Source organism: Bos taurus, chromosome 7, assembly GCF_002263795.3.
Source record: "Bos taurus isolate L1 Dominette 01449 registration number 42190680 breed Hereford chromosome 7, ARS-UCD2.0, whole genome shotgun sequence".
Lineage (NCBI taxonomy): Eukaryota > Metazoa > Chordata > Mammalia > Artiodactyla > Bovidae > Bos > Bos taurus.
In genome coordinates this window covers 56,675,558-56,693,048 of record NC_037334.1, presented here as the reverse complement: position 1 = coordinate 56,693,048, position 17,491 = coordinate 56,675,558, and the positions used below count along the sequence as shown (strand labels likewise).

Here is a 17,491-nt window from a genome sequence, read left to right as displayed (position 1 = left end):
AGTAAGTAAGAGTTAGTTGCTCAGTCGTGTCTGACTCTTCGTGACCCCATGGACTGTAACTCACCAGGCTCCTCTGTCCATGGAATTCTCCAGGCAAGAAGACTAGAATAGGTAGCCATTCCCTTCCCCAGGAAAATCTTTCTGACCTAGGGATTTAACCCAGATCTTCCTAATTGTGGGCAGATGCTGTACTGTCTGAGCCACCAGGGAAGCCCATATGACTTACCTGGGTCATGTGGTAGCTCTATTTTTAGTTTTGTTTTTCAGGAATTTCCATACTGCTCTCCATAGTGGCTGCACCAATTTGCATTACTACCAAGAGTGCATTTGTAGAAACGCAGATGGACCTAGAGTCTGTCATACAGAGTGAAGTAAGACAGAAAGAGAAAAACAAATATTGTATATCAATGCATATATGTGGAATCTAGAAAACTGATCCAGATGAACCTAGCTGCAGGGCAGGAATAGAGACACAGATGAAGAGAACAGATAGGTGGACATGGCGATGAAGAGGGAGTGGTGGGATGAACTGGGAGTTTGGGATTGATGTACATGCACTGCTGTATGTAAAACTGACAGCTAGTGGGAACCTGCTGTATAGCACAGGGAGCTCAACTTGCTGTTCTGTGAGCAATTAGAGAGACAGGATCAGAGGGTAGGTAGGAGGGAAGTCCAAGAGGGAGGGGATATATGTAAATATATAGCTTATTCACCTCATTGTACAGCAGAAACCAGTACAGCATTGCAAAGCAGCTATGCCCCAGTTAAGCACGTGCACACACACACAGACACACACACACACACACAGACACACACAGCAAACAAAAAAACACAGATGAAATTGCACGCTTTCTGATAGTGAAGAAATACTGTCCTCAGCACACTTAATGTATTAGAATATCAGAGAGGAACAGTTTGGTGACAGCTGAACTAGGAGTCATAAAACTGCATTTAGGCCTGACTAGGTTTATGGATCTGACCAAGTCATTTCTTAACTTCTTAATCCTTTATCTGTACAATGATAATCTTTCCAGGGATAGCCATTATGATCCAATAATTTACTCAAAGAAATTAATTTGAGTTTTTCCAAGTAAGGTCTAATTTTCTTCTTTAATTCTCATGATACATAATGCACATGCCATGGTGCATAATCTATTTATTGCCAATATCTTTAATAAGAAAATATTTTAAAAGTATTCTATTCTCCCTCTTCAGGTTTTTTAGCTGTTCACAAAATCATTTCTCCAGTGGCTCTAAAGTACTTGATAAGCTAACTCCCTGATTTCCCTTTGGATATGACCTGTCACTTATCATTAATTTATGTGTGTGATCATGTCAAAATGTTGTATCTACATGATGGCTTTTCATTTAACCCACCATTAACTAATTATGACATAAATGCTGACATTGATACTAAAGTTGAAATTTATCACAGCTCATATTTTCAGTTAAAAAAATTTCCAATATCTGGAAAATACTCCAAAGAAGTCTTTTTAAAGATGACAAACGGTTTTGTGTCTTTTCCCCCTCTCTTTCAGTGTGTATAGGTATTTTAAAAATTTGATCAGTGTCATTTTTATTTTGAGCTCACCAGTTGGCTCAGTGGTAAAGAATCCACCTGCTGATGCAGGAGATGCATGAGTCATAGGTTTGATCCCTGGGTCAGAAAAATCCTCTGGATAGGAAATGGCAATCCACTCCAGCATTCTCGCCTGGGAAACCCCATAGACAGAGGATCCTGGTGGGCTACAGTTCATGGGGTTACAAAGAGTCAGACATGACTGAACAAGCATGCACAATGTTTATTTTAAAATAAACTTTTTTTCAAGGATAACATAAAGTTTAGTAGGGTCATGGTCTTTGGATGCTGCTGCTGCTAAGTCATTTCAGTTGTGTACGACTCTGTGCGACCCCACAGATGGCAGCCCACCAGGCTCCCCTATCCCTGGGATTCTCCAGGCAAGAACACTGGAGTGGATTGCCATTTCCTTCTCCAACGCAGGAAAGTGAAAAGTGAAAGTGAAGTTGCTCAGTCGTTTCCGACTCCTAGCGATCCCATGGACTGCAGCCTACCAGGCTCCTCCGTCCATGGGATTTTCCAGGCAAGAGTACTGGAGTGGGTTGCCATTGCCTTTTCCGGGTCTTTGGATGAGGACTATCTAATTGACTTACTTTTCAGCCTTGTTTTGGCCATCTTCTGTGTTTGGCCCTTCTGCTAGTTACTAGGCATTTCTAAACCTCATTTTCCGTTTCTGTAAAAAAGAAGCTCTGAGTCTTGTGAGGAATAAAGAAGATATGCTTGTAAACTGTTAAGAACAGTGTGCAAAACTAAGTAAATGTTCCAGAATTTATTATTACTGTGAGAAAGCAACTTACTAAGTTTTAAAAAGATAAAAAATGTTATGACAGGGTACCTAGCCTTAAGGAATATATGTTCCAGTGAGAACATTTGACATATACTTACAGTACAAGGAAATTTATGAGTTATTTAGATACTTAAAAGCCAAGAGCTACAGAGATGCAAAGAGGGAATGGGTGCTTTCAATGGGAGGCATTAGGAAAGGCTTCCTGATAAATAGGCTGTTCTTAGGAGAGAGGATTTTGTCTGGTGGGGAAGGAGGGTGAGGGAGGAGAAGTGAATAAGGGAGAGACAGGAAAGGAAGGAAAGGCTTTCCAGATAAGCAGCTGGAGCAAGGGAAGTTAAGTCCGGCATGGCTAGAGCCCAGAGTGAGGGGTATGGTGAACTGGGAGGTGAGAGGCACGTGTGTGGGGGATGGAGGTCTAGGGAGCATGAAAGAAAGTAAAAGCGTTGAAGGTGTTAGTCACTCAGTCATGTCTGACGCTTTGGGACCAAGTGTGCTGCAGCCCACCAGGCTCCTCTGTCCATAGGATTTCCCCAGCAAGAATATGGGAGTGGCTTGCCATTTCCTCCAATGTCTGAGCCACCAGGGAAGCCCAGTGGAGAGCCCAGAGGATTTTAAAAGCTATGTAGGGACTTCCCTGGGGCTTCCCTGGTGGCTCTGAGGGTAAAGAATATGCCTTCACTGCAGGAGACCTGGGTTCAGTCCCTGGGTTGGGAAGATCCCCTGGAGCAGGAAATGACAACCCACTCCAATATTCTTGCCTGGAGAATCCCATGGACAGAGGAGCTTGAGGGGCTACAGTCCGTGAAATCCCAAAGAGTTGGATGTGACTGAGTAACGAGTATGTTCACTTCACAGGGACTTTCCTGGTTGTCCAGTTCAATTCAGTCGCTCAGTCATATCCAGCTCTTTGCTATTCCATGGACAGCAGCACTCCAGGCTTCCCTGTCCATCACCAACTCCCGGAGCTTGCTCAAACTTATGTCCATCAAGTCAGTGATGCCATCCAACCATCTCATCCTCTGTTGTACCCTTCTCCTCCTGCCTTCAATCTTCCCTAGAATCATGGTCTTTTTCAATGAGTCAGTTCTTCACATCAGGTGGCCAAAGTATTGGAGTTTCAGTTTCAGCATCAGTCATCCCAATGAATTTCAGGACTGATTTCCTTTAGGATTGACTGGTTTGATATCTTTGCAGTCCAAAGAACTCACAAGAGTCTTCTCCAACACCACGGTTTAAAAGCGTCAATTCTTTGGTGCTCAGCCTTCTTTATAGTCCAACTCTCAAATCCAGACATGACTACTGGAAAAACAATAGTTTTGACTAAATGGACCTTTGTCAGCAAAGTAATGTCTCTGCTTTTTAATATGCTGTCTAGGTTGGTCATAGATTTTCTTTCAAGGAGCAAGTGTCTTTTTATTTCATGGCTGCAGTCACCACCTGCAGTGATTTTGGAGCCCTCAAAAATAAAGTCTGACACTGTTTCCACTGTTTCCCCATCTATTTCCTATGAAGTGATGGGACCAGATGCCATGATCTTAGTTTTCTGAACGTTGAGCTTTAAGCCAACTTTTTCACTCTCCTCTTTCACTTTCATCAAGAGGTTTTTAGTTCCTCTTCACTTTCTGCCATAAGGGTGGTGTCATCTTCATATCTGAGGTTATTGATATTTCTCCCGGCAATCTTGATTCCAGCTTGTGCTTCATCCAGCCTGGCATTTCAAATGATGTACTCTGCATATAAGTTAAATAAGCAGGGTGACAATACACAGCCTTGATGTACTCCTTTCCCAATTTAGAACCAGTCTCTTGTTCCATGTCCATTTCTAGCTGTTGCATCTTGACCTGCATACAGATTTCTCAGGAGGTGGGTAAGGGGATCTGGTATTCCCATCTCTATAAGAATTTCCCACAGTTTATTGTGATCCACACAGTCAAAGGCTTTGGCATAGTCAATAAAGCAGAAGTAGATGTTTTTCTGAAACTCTTTTGCTTTTCTATGATCTAACAGATGTTGGCAGTTTGATCTCTAGTTCCTCTGCCTTTTCTAAATCCAGCTTGAACATCTGGAATTTTATGGTTCAGGTACTATTGAAGCCTGACTTGGAGAATTTTGAGCATTACTTTGCTAGTATGTGAGATGAGTACAATTGTGCGGTAGTTTGAGCATTGTTTGGCATTGCCTTTCTTTGGGATTGAAATGAAAACTGACTTTTTCCAGCCCTGTGGCCACTGCTGAGTTTTCCAAATTTGCTGGCATATTGAGTGCAGCACTTTCACAGCATCATCTTTTAGGATTTGAAACAGCACAGCTGGAATTCCATCATCTCCACTAGCTTCGCTCACAGTGATGCTTCCTAAGGCCTACTTAACTTCACCTAGCCAGGAGGACTGGCTCTAGGTGAGTGATCACACCATTGTGGTTATCTGGGTCATGAAGATCTTTTTTGTATAGTTCTTCTGTGTATTCTTGCCACCTCTTCTTAATATCTTCTGTTTCTGTTAGAGCCATATCATTTCTGTCCTTTATCGAGCCCATCTTTGCATGAAATGTTCCCTTGGTATCTCTAATTTTCTTGAAGAGATCTTTAGTCTTCCCCATTCTATTATTTTCCTCTATTACTTTGCATTGATCACTGAAAAAAGTTTTCTTATCTATCCTTGTTATTCTTTGGAATTCTGCATTCAGATGGGTATATCTTTCCTTTTCTCCTTTGCCTTTCACGTCTCTTCTTTACAGCTATTTGCAAGGCCTCCTGGTTTTCCAGTGGTTAATAAACCACACTCACAATGCATGGAAACCCAGTTCGATCCTTAGTCAGGGAACTAGATCTTGCATGCTGCAGTGTAGATTAAAAATTCTGGTTGCTGCAAGTAAGACCTGGTACAACCAAATAAATACATTCTTTTAAAAAGTTATAGTGTTTGAACCTTTTATAAGCCATCATAGAAAGAACATTTTAGGAAATGGAATCACATAATCAGAACACCAGGGCTTCCCTCGTGGCTCAGACAGTAAAGAATCTGCCTGCAATGTGGGAGACTTGGATTCGATTCCTGGGTTGGGGAAGATCCCCTGGAGGAGGGCATGGCAACCCACTCCAGTATTCCTGACTGGAGAATCCCATGGACAGAGGAGCCTGGCGGGCTACAGTCCATGGGGTTGCAGAGTCAGACAGGAGTGAGCAACTTGCACTTTCACTTTCAATCAGGACACCGAAGCAATAGGTTGGAAGATACAGGGGAGCCTGGAAATCCCATGTTTGGTTGACTGTGAGAGCAGTTCAGATGAGCCATAGGGAAAAATGGTGGGGACATTTCAAGTTGAAGGAAAGGCAGAAATAGATACAATTGAGAGGTGAACCTTCAAAGATCTGGTGACCACCTGGACATAGGTAGTGAGGGAGAGGGAAGTATTAAAGTATAAGGAAAATTTTGAAGACAGATGTTTGTAGGAGAGGTTAGACTGGAGGCTGAAAAACCTAATACCTGTAAGCAGGAGCTAGGTAAGGGGAATGAATGAAATGAAGGGTGAAACTATGGAAACGTCCCTGTTTGCTAAAGGGAACAGCCTCTGCTCAGCCTCCACTAGTCATTCCCAGGGAGAAATTTATGTCTAACGGTATCAGATCTTTCCATTTTTAAGACAAACTAAATTTCAAATTTTAGACCGATTTCTCCTGATTTATTTCTTTAAATCTTATTAAAAAAAAAAAACAGTAAAGTTTTTGTTTGTGTGGGGAAAACAAAACAGAGGATGGAAATTGAAAACTCATGATGCATTGGTAATCTTCCTGATTGCCTGATATTCTCATCCTTATATCTTCTAAAATTGCTGTTGATGTTTCCATTTAAAACATTTACATGCACTTATCCAATTGCTTTAGGATGAACACTGTGTACTTACTGATTACCATTATACATATCCCAAGCACATGATCCCTTTGTGTCTGTCTCCCAGGGGTTTCTTTTGCAAGATATACATTTCAAGACACTTTCAGATGTGATCAATGCATCTAAAATATGGATTCAGAGATAAATGGATAGTTTTTCAAACTGAAAGATATATATGTGTGCATGTGTGTTTTTCTGTTATTTATGTAGTTTCAAGGGAAAAATGTAGATGGTTGTATTTTTGAATAGACAACTTCTAGGATTTGAAATGTAAGAGCATGAAGGAGGAAAAGAGCACAAAGAAAGGAGCAAGATCTGGGTAAAAGAACTTTAAACTGGATATTAACAAGCTGGTTTTTCAACCCAACCATAAAAACCCCTTATCTTCTGAATGGGGTAGGATGATAGCTTAATTGACTTTATTTTAACTGATATCTTTTAAGAAATACTCAAAGAAAAAATACACTGGTATAAGGTAAAATGGAAGTATCATTTACAAAAATGCAGATCTTTCAAGATAAGCATCCACATCAAATCTATGCATAATTGGTCTTTATGTAGCAAGCTTAGTTGTCATTGAAACAATGGAAATATTTTTTGATGGACATATAATTTGTTAAGGTTTTGAAAAAGTAAGATTATTTCATTACTGAGAAAAAGCTAATGGCAGAGAGGCATTAGGCATAATTCTGAAGGCAAAAATGGATTGATTAATTTTTCTCTCAATCATCTCATCTTCCCAAGCTCTTCATCTTACAGATGGTTGCCTGGTAACCTGGTGATTATCAGGGATGGTCATGGCATATCAACATTGAGGGTTCAACTCATTGTGCATGTGATTCCTGCTCTCTTTCAGGCTGAGCAGGTAGTCATGGATGACTCTCTGGTCCAAGAGGAAGGGCTTTGCTGGTATAAGGAAAGAAGACTGGATATCATATGAAATCCTGCCTCTATCACATACTGGCAATGACTCTTGGGAAAGTTATTTGACCTCAGATAGCCTTGGTTTCCTCATCTGTACAATGGAGATAACTTCAGTTTTTGCCTCTCAAAGTTGTGAATCTTATATGAGATCATGCATTAAAATATACAAATACAAGTTATTAGTAGAATTACTTTTTAATATTGATAGCACTACAATCACTTACTAAATTGAATAAGGCATGCTATTATTGGAGACTAGCTGAAGTTATTTGTTATTATTATAGGCTGAATTAAGTAGCTAATGATAAATTTTTATGAACTGTGTGGAAATCCTTAGTTGAAATATAGAAGACCTGACTATGGCCAGTTAAAGCCAGGAGTTCATTGAAGGATATTCATGGTGCATATATTCAGAGTGGCTCAAGTCCTTCATTTCTGCCTATTAAAACCTGACAAAATATTTTTGTTAGAACATGGAGCTATCCACTATCTGTTTTTAAAACTATCCTAGTAGATACAACAGAGAAGGCAATGGCACCCCACTCCAGTACTCTTGCCTGGAAAATCCCATGGATGGAGGAGCCTGGAAGGCTGCAGTCCATGGGGTCGCTGGGGGTTGGACACTACTGAGCGACTTCCCTTTCACTTTTCACTTTTATGCATTGGAGAAGGAAATGGCAACCCACTCCAGTGTTCTTGCCTGGAGAATCCCAGGGACAGGGGAGCCTGGTGGGCTGCCGTCTCTGGGGTCGCACAGAGTCGGACACGACTGAAGTGACTTAGTAGATACAAAGATCTATGAAATCCACCAGGTGAGCAGTGCATCTTGCTTGCTCCTGTTCGTGCTCAGTTGCCTCCGACTCTTTGTGACCCCACAGACTATAGCCCGCCAGGCTCCTCTGTCCATCAGATTTTCAGGTAAGAATACTTGAGTGGGTTGCTATTTCCTACTCCAGGGGGTCTTCCTTACTCAGGATTGAACCTGTGTCTCCTGCATCTCCTGCATTGGCAGGTGGATTCTTTACCATTGAACCACCTGGGAATTGGTAGTGCCACCAGGACAAGGTAATTCCCTGCCTGCACAAGTCTATGGATTCCTAGAGATTTCATGTGCTGAGCTTAGTCACTCAGTCAAGTCCAACTCTTTGTGACCCCATGGACTGTAGTCCACCAGGCTCCTCTATCTATGGGAATTCTCCAGGCAAGAATCCTGGAATGGGTTACCATGCCTTTCTCCAGGGGATCTTCCCAACCTGGGGATTGAACCCAGGTCTCCTGCATTGCAGGTGGATTCTTTTTTTTTTTTTTTTCCCTTTGTTGGCGAAGTAATGTCTCTGCTTTTTTTTTTTTTTTAATTTTATTTTATTTTTAAACTTTACAATATTGTATTAGTTTTGCCAAATATCGAAATGAATCCGCCACAGGTATACCTGCATTCCCCATCCTGAACCCTTCTCCCTCCTCCCTCCCCTACCCTCCCTCTGGGTCGTCCCAGTGCACCAGCCCCAAGCATCCAGTACCGTGCATCGAACCTGGACTGGCTACTCGTTTCATACATGATATTATACATGTTTCCATGCTATTCTCCCAAATCTCCCCACCCTCTCCCTCTCCCACAGAGTCCATAAGACTGATCTATACATCGGTGTCTCTTTTGCTGTCTCGTACACAGGGTTATTGTTACCATCTTTCTAAATTCCATATATACGCGTTAGTATACTGTATTAGTGTTTTTCTTTCTGGCTTACTTCACTCTGTATAATAGGTTCCAGTTTCATCCATCTCATTAGAACTGATTCAAATGTATTCTTTTTAATGGCTGAGTAATACTCCATTGTGTATATGTACCACAGCTTTCTTATCCATTCATCTGCTGATGGGCATCTAGGTTGCTTCCATGTCCTGGCTATTATAAACAGTGCTGCGATGAACATTGGGGTACACGTGTCTCTTTCCCTTCTGGTTTCCTCAGTGTGTATGCCCAGCAGTGGGATTGCTGGGTCATAAGGCAGTTCTATTTCCAGTTTTTTAAGGAATCTCCACACTGTTCTCCATAGTGCCTGTACTAGTTTGCATTCCCACCAACAGTGTAAGAGGGTTCCCTTTTCTCCACACCCTCTCCAGCATTTATTGCTTGTAGACTTTTGGATCGCAGTCATTCTGACTGGCGTGAAATGGTACCTCATAGTGGTTTTGATTTGCATTTCTCTGATAATGAGTGATGTTGAGCATCTTTTCATGTGTTTGTTAGCCATCTGTATGTCTTCTTTGGAGAAATGTCTATTTAGTTCTTTGGCCCATTTTTTGATTGGGTCATTTATTTTTCTGGAGTTGAGCTGTAGGAGTTGCTTGTATATTTTTGAGATTGGTTGTTTGTCCATTGCTTCATTTGCTATTATTTTCTCCCATTCTGAACGCTGTCTTTTCACCTTGCTAATAGTTTCCTTTGTTGTGCAGAAGCTTTTAAGTTTAATTAGGTCCCATTTGTTTATTTTTGCTTTTATTTACAATATTCTGGGAGGTGGGTCATAGAAGATCCTGCTGTGATGTATGTCGGAGAGTGTTTTGCCTATGTTCTCCTCTAGGAGTTTTATAGTTTCTGGTCTTATGTTTAGATCTTTAATCCATTTTGAGTTTATTTTTGTGTATGGTGTTAGAAAGTGTTCTAGTTTCATTCTTTTACAAGTGGTTGACCAGTTTTCCCAGCACCACTTGTTAAAGAGGTTGTCTTTAATCCATTGTATATTCTTGCCTCCTTTGTCAAAGATAAGGTGTCCATAGGTGTGTGGATTTATTGCTGGGCTTTCTATTTTGTTCCATTGATCAATATTTCTGTCTTTGTGCCAGTACCATACTGTCTTGATAACTGTGGCTTTGTAATAGAGCCTGAAGTCAGGTAGGTTGATTCCTCCAGTTCCATTCTTCTTTCTCAAGATAGCTTTGGCTATTCGAGGTTTTTTGTATTTCCATACAAATTGTGGAATTATTTGTTCTAGCTCTGTGAAGAATACCGTTGGTAGCTTGATAGGGATTGCATTGAATCTATAAATTGCTTTGGGTAGTATACTCATTTTCACTATATTGATTCTTCCAATCCATGAACATGGTATATTTCTCCATCTATTAGTGTCCTCTTTGATTTCTTTCACCAGTGTTTTATAGTTTTCTATATATAGGTCTTTAGTTTCTTTAGGTAGATATATTCCTAAGTATTTTATTCTTTCCGTTGCAATGGTGAATGGAATTGTTTCCTTAATTTCTCTTTCAATTTTCTCATTATTAATGTATAGGAATGCAAGGCATTTCTGTGTGTTGGTTTTATATCCTGCAACTTTACTATAATCATTGATTAGTTCTAGTAATTTTCTGGTGGAGTCTTTAGGGTTTTCTATGTAAAGGATCATGTCATCTGCAAACAGTGAAAGTTTTACTTCTTCTTTTCCAATTTGGATTCCTTTTATTTCTTTTTCTGCTCTGATTGCTGTGGCCCAAACTTCCAAAACTATGTTGAATAGTAATGGTGAAAGTGGGCACCCTTGTCTTGTTCCTGACTTTAGGGGAAATGCTTTCAATTTTTCACCATTGAGGATAATGTTTGCTGTGGGTTTGTCATATATAGCTTTTATTATGTTGAGGTATGTTCCTTCTATTCCTGCTTTCTGGAGAGTTCTTATCATAAATGGATGTTGAATTTTGTCAAAGGCTTTCTCTGCATCTATTGAGATAATCGTATGGTTTTTGTTTTTCAATTTGTTAATGTGGTGTATAACATTGATTGATTTGCAGATATTGAAGAATCCTTGCATCCCTGGGATAAAGCCCACTTGGTCATGGTGTATGATCTTTTTAATGTGTTGTTGGATTCTGATTGCTAGAATTTTGTTTAGGATTTTTGCATCTATGTTCATCAGTGATATTGGCCTGTAGTTTTCTTTTTTTGTGGGATCTTTGTCAGGTTTTGGTATTAGGGTGATGGTGGCCTCATAGAATGAGTTTGGAAGTTTACCTTCCTCTGCAATTTTCTGGAAGAGTTTGAGCAGGATAGGTGTTAGCTCTTCTCTAAATTTTTGGTAGAATTCAGCTGTGAAGCCGTCTGGACCTGGGCTTTTGTTTGCTGGAAGATTTTTGATTACAGTTTCAATTTCCATGCTTGTGATGGGTCTGTTAAGATTTTCTATTTCTTCCTGTTCCAGTTTTGGAAAGTTGTACTTTTCTAAGAATTTGTCCATTTCTTCCACGTTGTCCATTTTATTGGCATATAATTGTTGATAGTAGTCTCTTATGATCCTTTGTATTTCTGTGTTGTCTGTTGTGATCTCTCCAGTTTCATTTCTAATTTTATTGATTTGATTTTTCTCCCTTTGTTTCTTGATGAGTCTGGCTAATGGTTTGTCAATTTTATTTATCCTTTCAAAGAACCAGCTTTTGGCTTTGTTGATTTTTGCTATGGTCTCTTTTGTTTCTTTTGCATTTATTTCTGCCTTAATTTTTAAGATTTCTTTCCTTCTACTAACCCTGGGGTTCTTCATTTCTTCCTTTTCTAGTTGCTTTAGGTGTAGAGTTAGGTTATTTATTTGACTTTTTTCTTGTTTCTTTAGGTATGCCTGTATTGCTATGAACTTTCCCCTTAGGACTGCTTTTAAAGTGTCCCACAGGTTTTGAGTTGTTGTGTTTTCATTTTCATTAGTTTCTATGCAAATTTTGATTTCTTTTTTGATTTCTTCTGTGATTTGTTGGTTATTTAGCAGCGTGTTGTTCAGCCTCCATATGTTGGAATTTTTAATAGTTTTTCTCCTGTAATTGAGATCTAATCTTACTGCATTGTGGTCAGAAAAGATGCTTGGAATGATTTCTATTTTTTTGAATTTACCAAGGCTAGATTTATGGCCCAGGATGTGATCTATCCTGGAGAAGGTTCCATGTGCACTTGAGAAAAAGGTGAAATTCATTGTTTTGGGATGAAATGTCCTATAGATATCAATTAGGTCTAACTGGTCTATTGTATCATTTAACGTTTGTGTTTCCTTGTTAATTTTCTGTTTAGTTGATCTATTCATAGGTGTGAGTGGGGTATTAAAGTCTCCCACTATTATTGTGTTATTGTTAATTTCTCCTTTCATACTTGTTAGCATTTGTCTTACATATTGCAGTGCTCCCGTGTTGGGTGCATATATATTTATAATTGTTATATCTTCTTCTTGGGTTGATCCTTTGATCATTAGGTAGTGACCATCTTTGTCTCTTTTCACAGCCTTTGTTTTAAGTCTATTTTATCTGATATAAGTATTGCTACTCCTGCTTTCTTTTGGTCCCTATTTGCATGGAAAATCTTTTTCCAGCCCTTCACTTTCAGTCTGTATGTGTCCCCTGTTTTGAGGTGGGTCTCTTGTAGACAACATATGTAGGGGTCTTGTTTTTGTATCCATTCAGCCAGTCTTTGTCTTTTGGTTGGGGCATTCAACCCATTTACATTTAAGGTAATTACTGATAAGTATGATCCCGTTGCCATTTAATTTATTGTTTTGGGTTAGAGTTTATACACTGTTTTTGTGTTTCCTGTCTAGAGAATATCCTTTAGTATTTGTTGGAGAGCTGGTTTGGTGGTGCTGAGTTCTCTCAGCTTTTGCTTGTCTGAGAAGCTTTTGATTTCTCCTTCATATTTGAATGAGATCCTTGCTGGGTACAATAATTTGGGCTGTAGGTTATTTTCTGTCATCGCTTTAAGTATGTCTTGCCATTCCCTCCTGGCTTGAAGAGTTTCTATTGAAAGATCAGCTGTTATCCTAATGAGAATTCCCTTGTGTGTTATTTGTTGTTTTTCCCTTGCTGCTTTTAATATTTGTTCTTTGTGTTTGATCTTTGTTAATTTGATTAATATGTGTCTTGGGGTGTTTCGCCTTGGGTTTATCCTGTTTGGGACTCTCTGGGTTTCTTGGACTTGGGTGATTATTTCCTTCCCCATTTTAGGGAAGTTTTCAACTATTATCTCCTCAAGTATTTTCTCATGGTCTTTCTTTTTGTCTTCTTCTTCTGGGACCCCTATGATTCGAATGTTGTAGCGTTTAATATTGTCCTGGAGGTCTCTGAGATTGTCCTCATTTCTTTTAATTCGTTTTTCTTTTATCCTCTATGATTCATTTATTTCTATCATTCTATCTTCTAATTCACTAATCCTATCTTCTGCCTCTGTTATTCTACTATTTGTTGCCTTCAGAGTGTTTTTAATTTCATTTGTTGCATTATTCATTTTATATTGACTCTCTTTTATTTCTTCTAGGTCCTTGTTAAACCTTTCTTGCATCTTCTCAATCTTTGTCTCCAAGCTATTTATTTGTGATTCCATTTTGATTTCAAGATTTTGGATCAATTTCACTATCGTTATTTGGAATTCTTTATCAGGTAGATTCCCTATCTCTTCCTCTTTTGTTTGGTTTGGTGGGCTTTTATCCTGTTCCTTTGTCTGCTGGGTATTCCTCTGTCTCTTCATCTTGTTTAAATTGCTGAGTTTGGGGTGTCCTTTCTGTATTCTGGCAGTTTGTGGAGTTCTCTTTATTGTGGCGTTTCCTTGCTCTGTGTGGGTTTGTACAGGTGGCCTGTCAAGGTTTCTTGGTTAGGGAAGCTTGTGTCAGTGTTCTGGTGAGTGGAGCTGTATTTCTTCTCTCTCCTTTCGAAGACTTGGGTTGCTTTTCTGGGTGCCTGATGTCCTCTGCTGGCATTCAGAAGTCGTTTTGTGGAATTTACTCAGCGTTTAAATGTTCTTTTGATGAATTTGTCGGGGAGAAAGTATTCTCCCCGTCCTACTCCTCCGCCATCTTAGCTCCTCCCCTCTGCAGGTGGATTCTTTACTGTCTGAGCCACCAAGGAAGCCCAGACATTTCATAAGTCCTCTAAATGCAGTGGAGATCTTGTGCACTCTGCTGGGGAGCATAGCAGAAAGAAAGATCCTTAACCCCTGAAAACCTGGTTCCAAATACAGTTGCTAGGGAACATCGCTTGAAAGAAGTAGTAGAGGACATATTTCTACTGATGCATACAGTTTTCTTTTACTTTTTTTTGGCATTTCCTTAATTTTATGGGTTATGCACTGATAGCCCATGTCACCTTATATTGTGCCCCTACCTGCAATAAATTTTTCTCAGAACTGTCTTACAGAAAAAATGCATTAAGATATACCTTGGGGTGTGGTGTATAATGGCCAGGGTTGTGAAAGGCAGGAAGAATTTAAGAGAACCGTACTCATTCCTTGAATTTGTTTTAGACCAAAAAAGTGCTTCTGAGGAATTACTTCATTTGTGCGTTAATTCAATGAATTATCATATAAGAAATGAATCGCCAGTCCAGGTTCCATGCAGGATACAGGAAGCTTGGGGATGGTGCACTGGGATAACCCAGAGGGATGGTATGGGGAGGGAGGACGGAGGGGGGTTCAGGATGGGGAACATGTGTACACCCATGGTGGATGCATGTTGATGTATGGCAAAACCAATACAGTATTGTAAAGTAAAAAAAAAAAAAAAGAAATGGCTGAACACTGAAGATAGCGTGATGTGATGAATACAATTCTTATCCTTACTGAAGTAATACCACAAAGACACTGTAACAATTAAATGTCATCAATGCTATGACAGAAAAAGTATAGCCACTTATGGAAATAAGTAGAAAGCACCCCTAATCTAACGGTTCTGGGAAGGTGTTATTATTTTGTTTTTGATTTATCTCTTCCCCTTTAATGAAATCATTGACTTCTTTGCTCTGTGCTAGGCACCTAGACCAACTTATAGGTAAAAACAGTAAGGGAACTGACATAGGTATACAGCTGCCTTCATTTCCACTCTAAACTTAGCGCCAGCAATAAAGGAGGGTGGATGAGAGCTGGAAATGTGTCTGAAAAGGAAAGCACATGTCCCCATGTCCCTGTTACAGGCAGAGATAGATAGATAGAGCTGTATAGATAATTTTTTATACATAACGTGAAAATTTTAATTAAGATCTCAGTAGGCATTTAATACAGAACTGCTAAATGAAGTATTTTTTCACTTGTCTTGATCAACAAATTGTTTTCTGGGGTGATAAACAGCATGATTCAGTAGGAGTATGAGCACACACACCTTGCATTCATAGATAAAAGTGTGCTGGCTGATGACCCTGAGCCGACGAGGAGTCTCTGGGCAGGGACAGACTTGGTGGGTGGAACAGGCGAGTAGATTGCTGTGGTTAAGGCTGCCATTTTAGCACAGGCCTTCAAAGGTGCCAAGAACTTGACAGCATGACAGATAGCAAGAGAGGAAGCCAAGCCAGTTAGGGGTGGCCTCCAATTCATGGTTGACAGCCAGGGATAATTTGCAGTTAACAGAGCAGGCAAACTCACAGTCCATACATGCGTGCTCGCTCTGCAAGTGCTCTGAGTGACATTGTCTCAGTGGTGTCTGTGGCTAGCTTTGAACTTTAATCCAGATCTTCCCGACCCAGGGGTAGAACTGGGTCTCCGGAATTGCAGGTGGGTTCTTTACTTTCTGAGCCACCTGTGAAACCCCACTGCTGGTTAGTATGCCAGTATCTCTTTATGTTCTCTTAAAGTACTTACCTCACTCAAAATAGAGCATATGCAATGTATGTGATAGTTTATTTTAGACTTAAGAATGGCCTTTGTTTAGTTTTTATTGAAGTATATTTGATTTATAATGTTGTGTTAGTTTCTGGTGTATAGCAAAGTTATATATATATATATATATATATATATATATATTCTTTTTCAGATTCTTTAACATTATAGTTTATTACAGGATAGTGAATATAGTTCCCCATGCTCTAAAGTAGGACCTTGTTGTTTATCTATTTTATATATAGTAGTTTCTATCTCCTAATCCCAATCCTGATTTATCCCTCCCCTCTTCCCCACTTTTTTAACTGTATTCATTTTCTATGACTATTTCTTTTGTAAATAAATTCATTTGTATCATTTAGCTTTAGATTCCACTTATAAGTAGTATCATACAATATATACCTTTCTCTCCCTTCACTTAGTATGATAATCTCAAGGTCCATCCATGTTGCTTCAGATGGCAAAGTTTTGTTCTTTTTTATGGCCGAGTAATACTCCATTTAAATATAGTGTATATGTGTGTGTGTACATACCATATCTACAGTGTATACATCCGTTGATAGACATTTAGGTTGCTTCCATATCCTGGCTATTGTAAACAGTGCTGCTATGAACACTGGGTGCATGTATCTTTTCAAATTAGAATTTTCTCCAGATATATGCCCAGGAATGAGATTGCTGGATCATATGATGATTCCATTTTTAGTTTCTCAAGACATCTGCATACTGTCTTCCAGGGTGGCTGCAACAATTTATATTCCCATCAATTCTGTATGAGGATTCCCTTTTCCCAAATCCTCTCAAGCATTTATTGTTTGTAGACTTTGAGAAACATTTATTTATTTATTTTTGGCCGTGCTGGTCTCCATTGCTGTGCAGGCTTTTCTCGAGTTGTGTGAGCGGGGGCTGCTCTCTAGCTGCATACACTGGCTTCTCTTGTGTGGAGCACAGGCTCCAGAGCACTTGGGCTTCAGTGGGAGCACATGGGCTCAGTAATTGCAACTCCTAGGCTGTAGAGCACAGGCTCAGTAGTTGTTGTTCACAGTCTTAGTTGTTCCCTGGCATGTGGGATCTTCCTGGATCAGGGATTGAACCCATGTCTCCTGCATTGGCAGGCAGATTCTTTACCACTAAGCCACCAGGGAGCCCCCTATTGCTTGTCAACATTTTAATGATGGCCATTCTGACTGGTGTGAGGTAGATGTAAGGCCTTTGAACTTGCCACTCACTCTACCTAAAACCTGGTCCTCAGATTGTCTCACATCATCCTAAATGTTATTTCTTCAGAAAGTCTTTCCTGCACCCCTATTTGAAGAAATTAGACTCAATAACTTTCTGTTATATTACATTGTTTTATTATCTTATAGCATATATCCCTTTTGGGAATTATCTTTGAATTTATGTAATTCTATTTTTCTTTGTTCTAGGTATTCCCTTTCTGGTCTGGAAACTCTCTGAGAACAAAGACTTCGTCTTGTTCACCACTGGACCTTCAGAGCCTAGAGTAGTCCCTGGCATGTACATCTCTACACTTCATCAAGGCAAGGATCATACCTTAGCCAGCTTCCCAAACGTGATGCCCAGCACAGTAAGTGACTCCTATTACTACTAAGTTTATTTAATGAGAAATGCAATTGATCTTTATAGAAGTGATCAATAATGAACATTAACTGAGTACCTTGTTGGAAAAAAGTGCCAGTTTTCTCATA

General features: G+C 39.6%; 1 protein-coding gene across 2 annotated transcripts in view; it reads left to right on the top strand.

The window, feature by feature from the left end:
- PRELID2 (PRELI domain containing 2) overlaps positions 1–17,491 on the top strand; it is a 584,002-nt gene that overhangs the window by 328,213 nt on the left and 238,298 nt on the right. For both annotated transcript variants that reach the window (XR_003035643.2, XR_003035644.2), the window contains exon 8: positions 17,210–17,370. The gene's annotated coding sequence lies outside the window, so the exon portion shown is untranslated. The remainder of the gene's footprint in view (positions 1–17,209; positions 17,371–17,491) is intronic.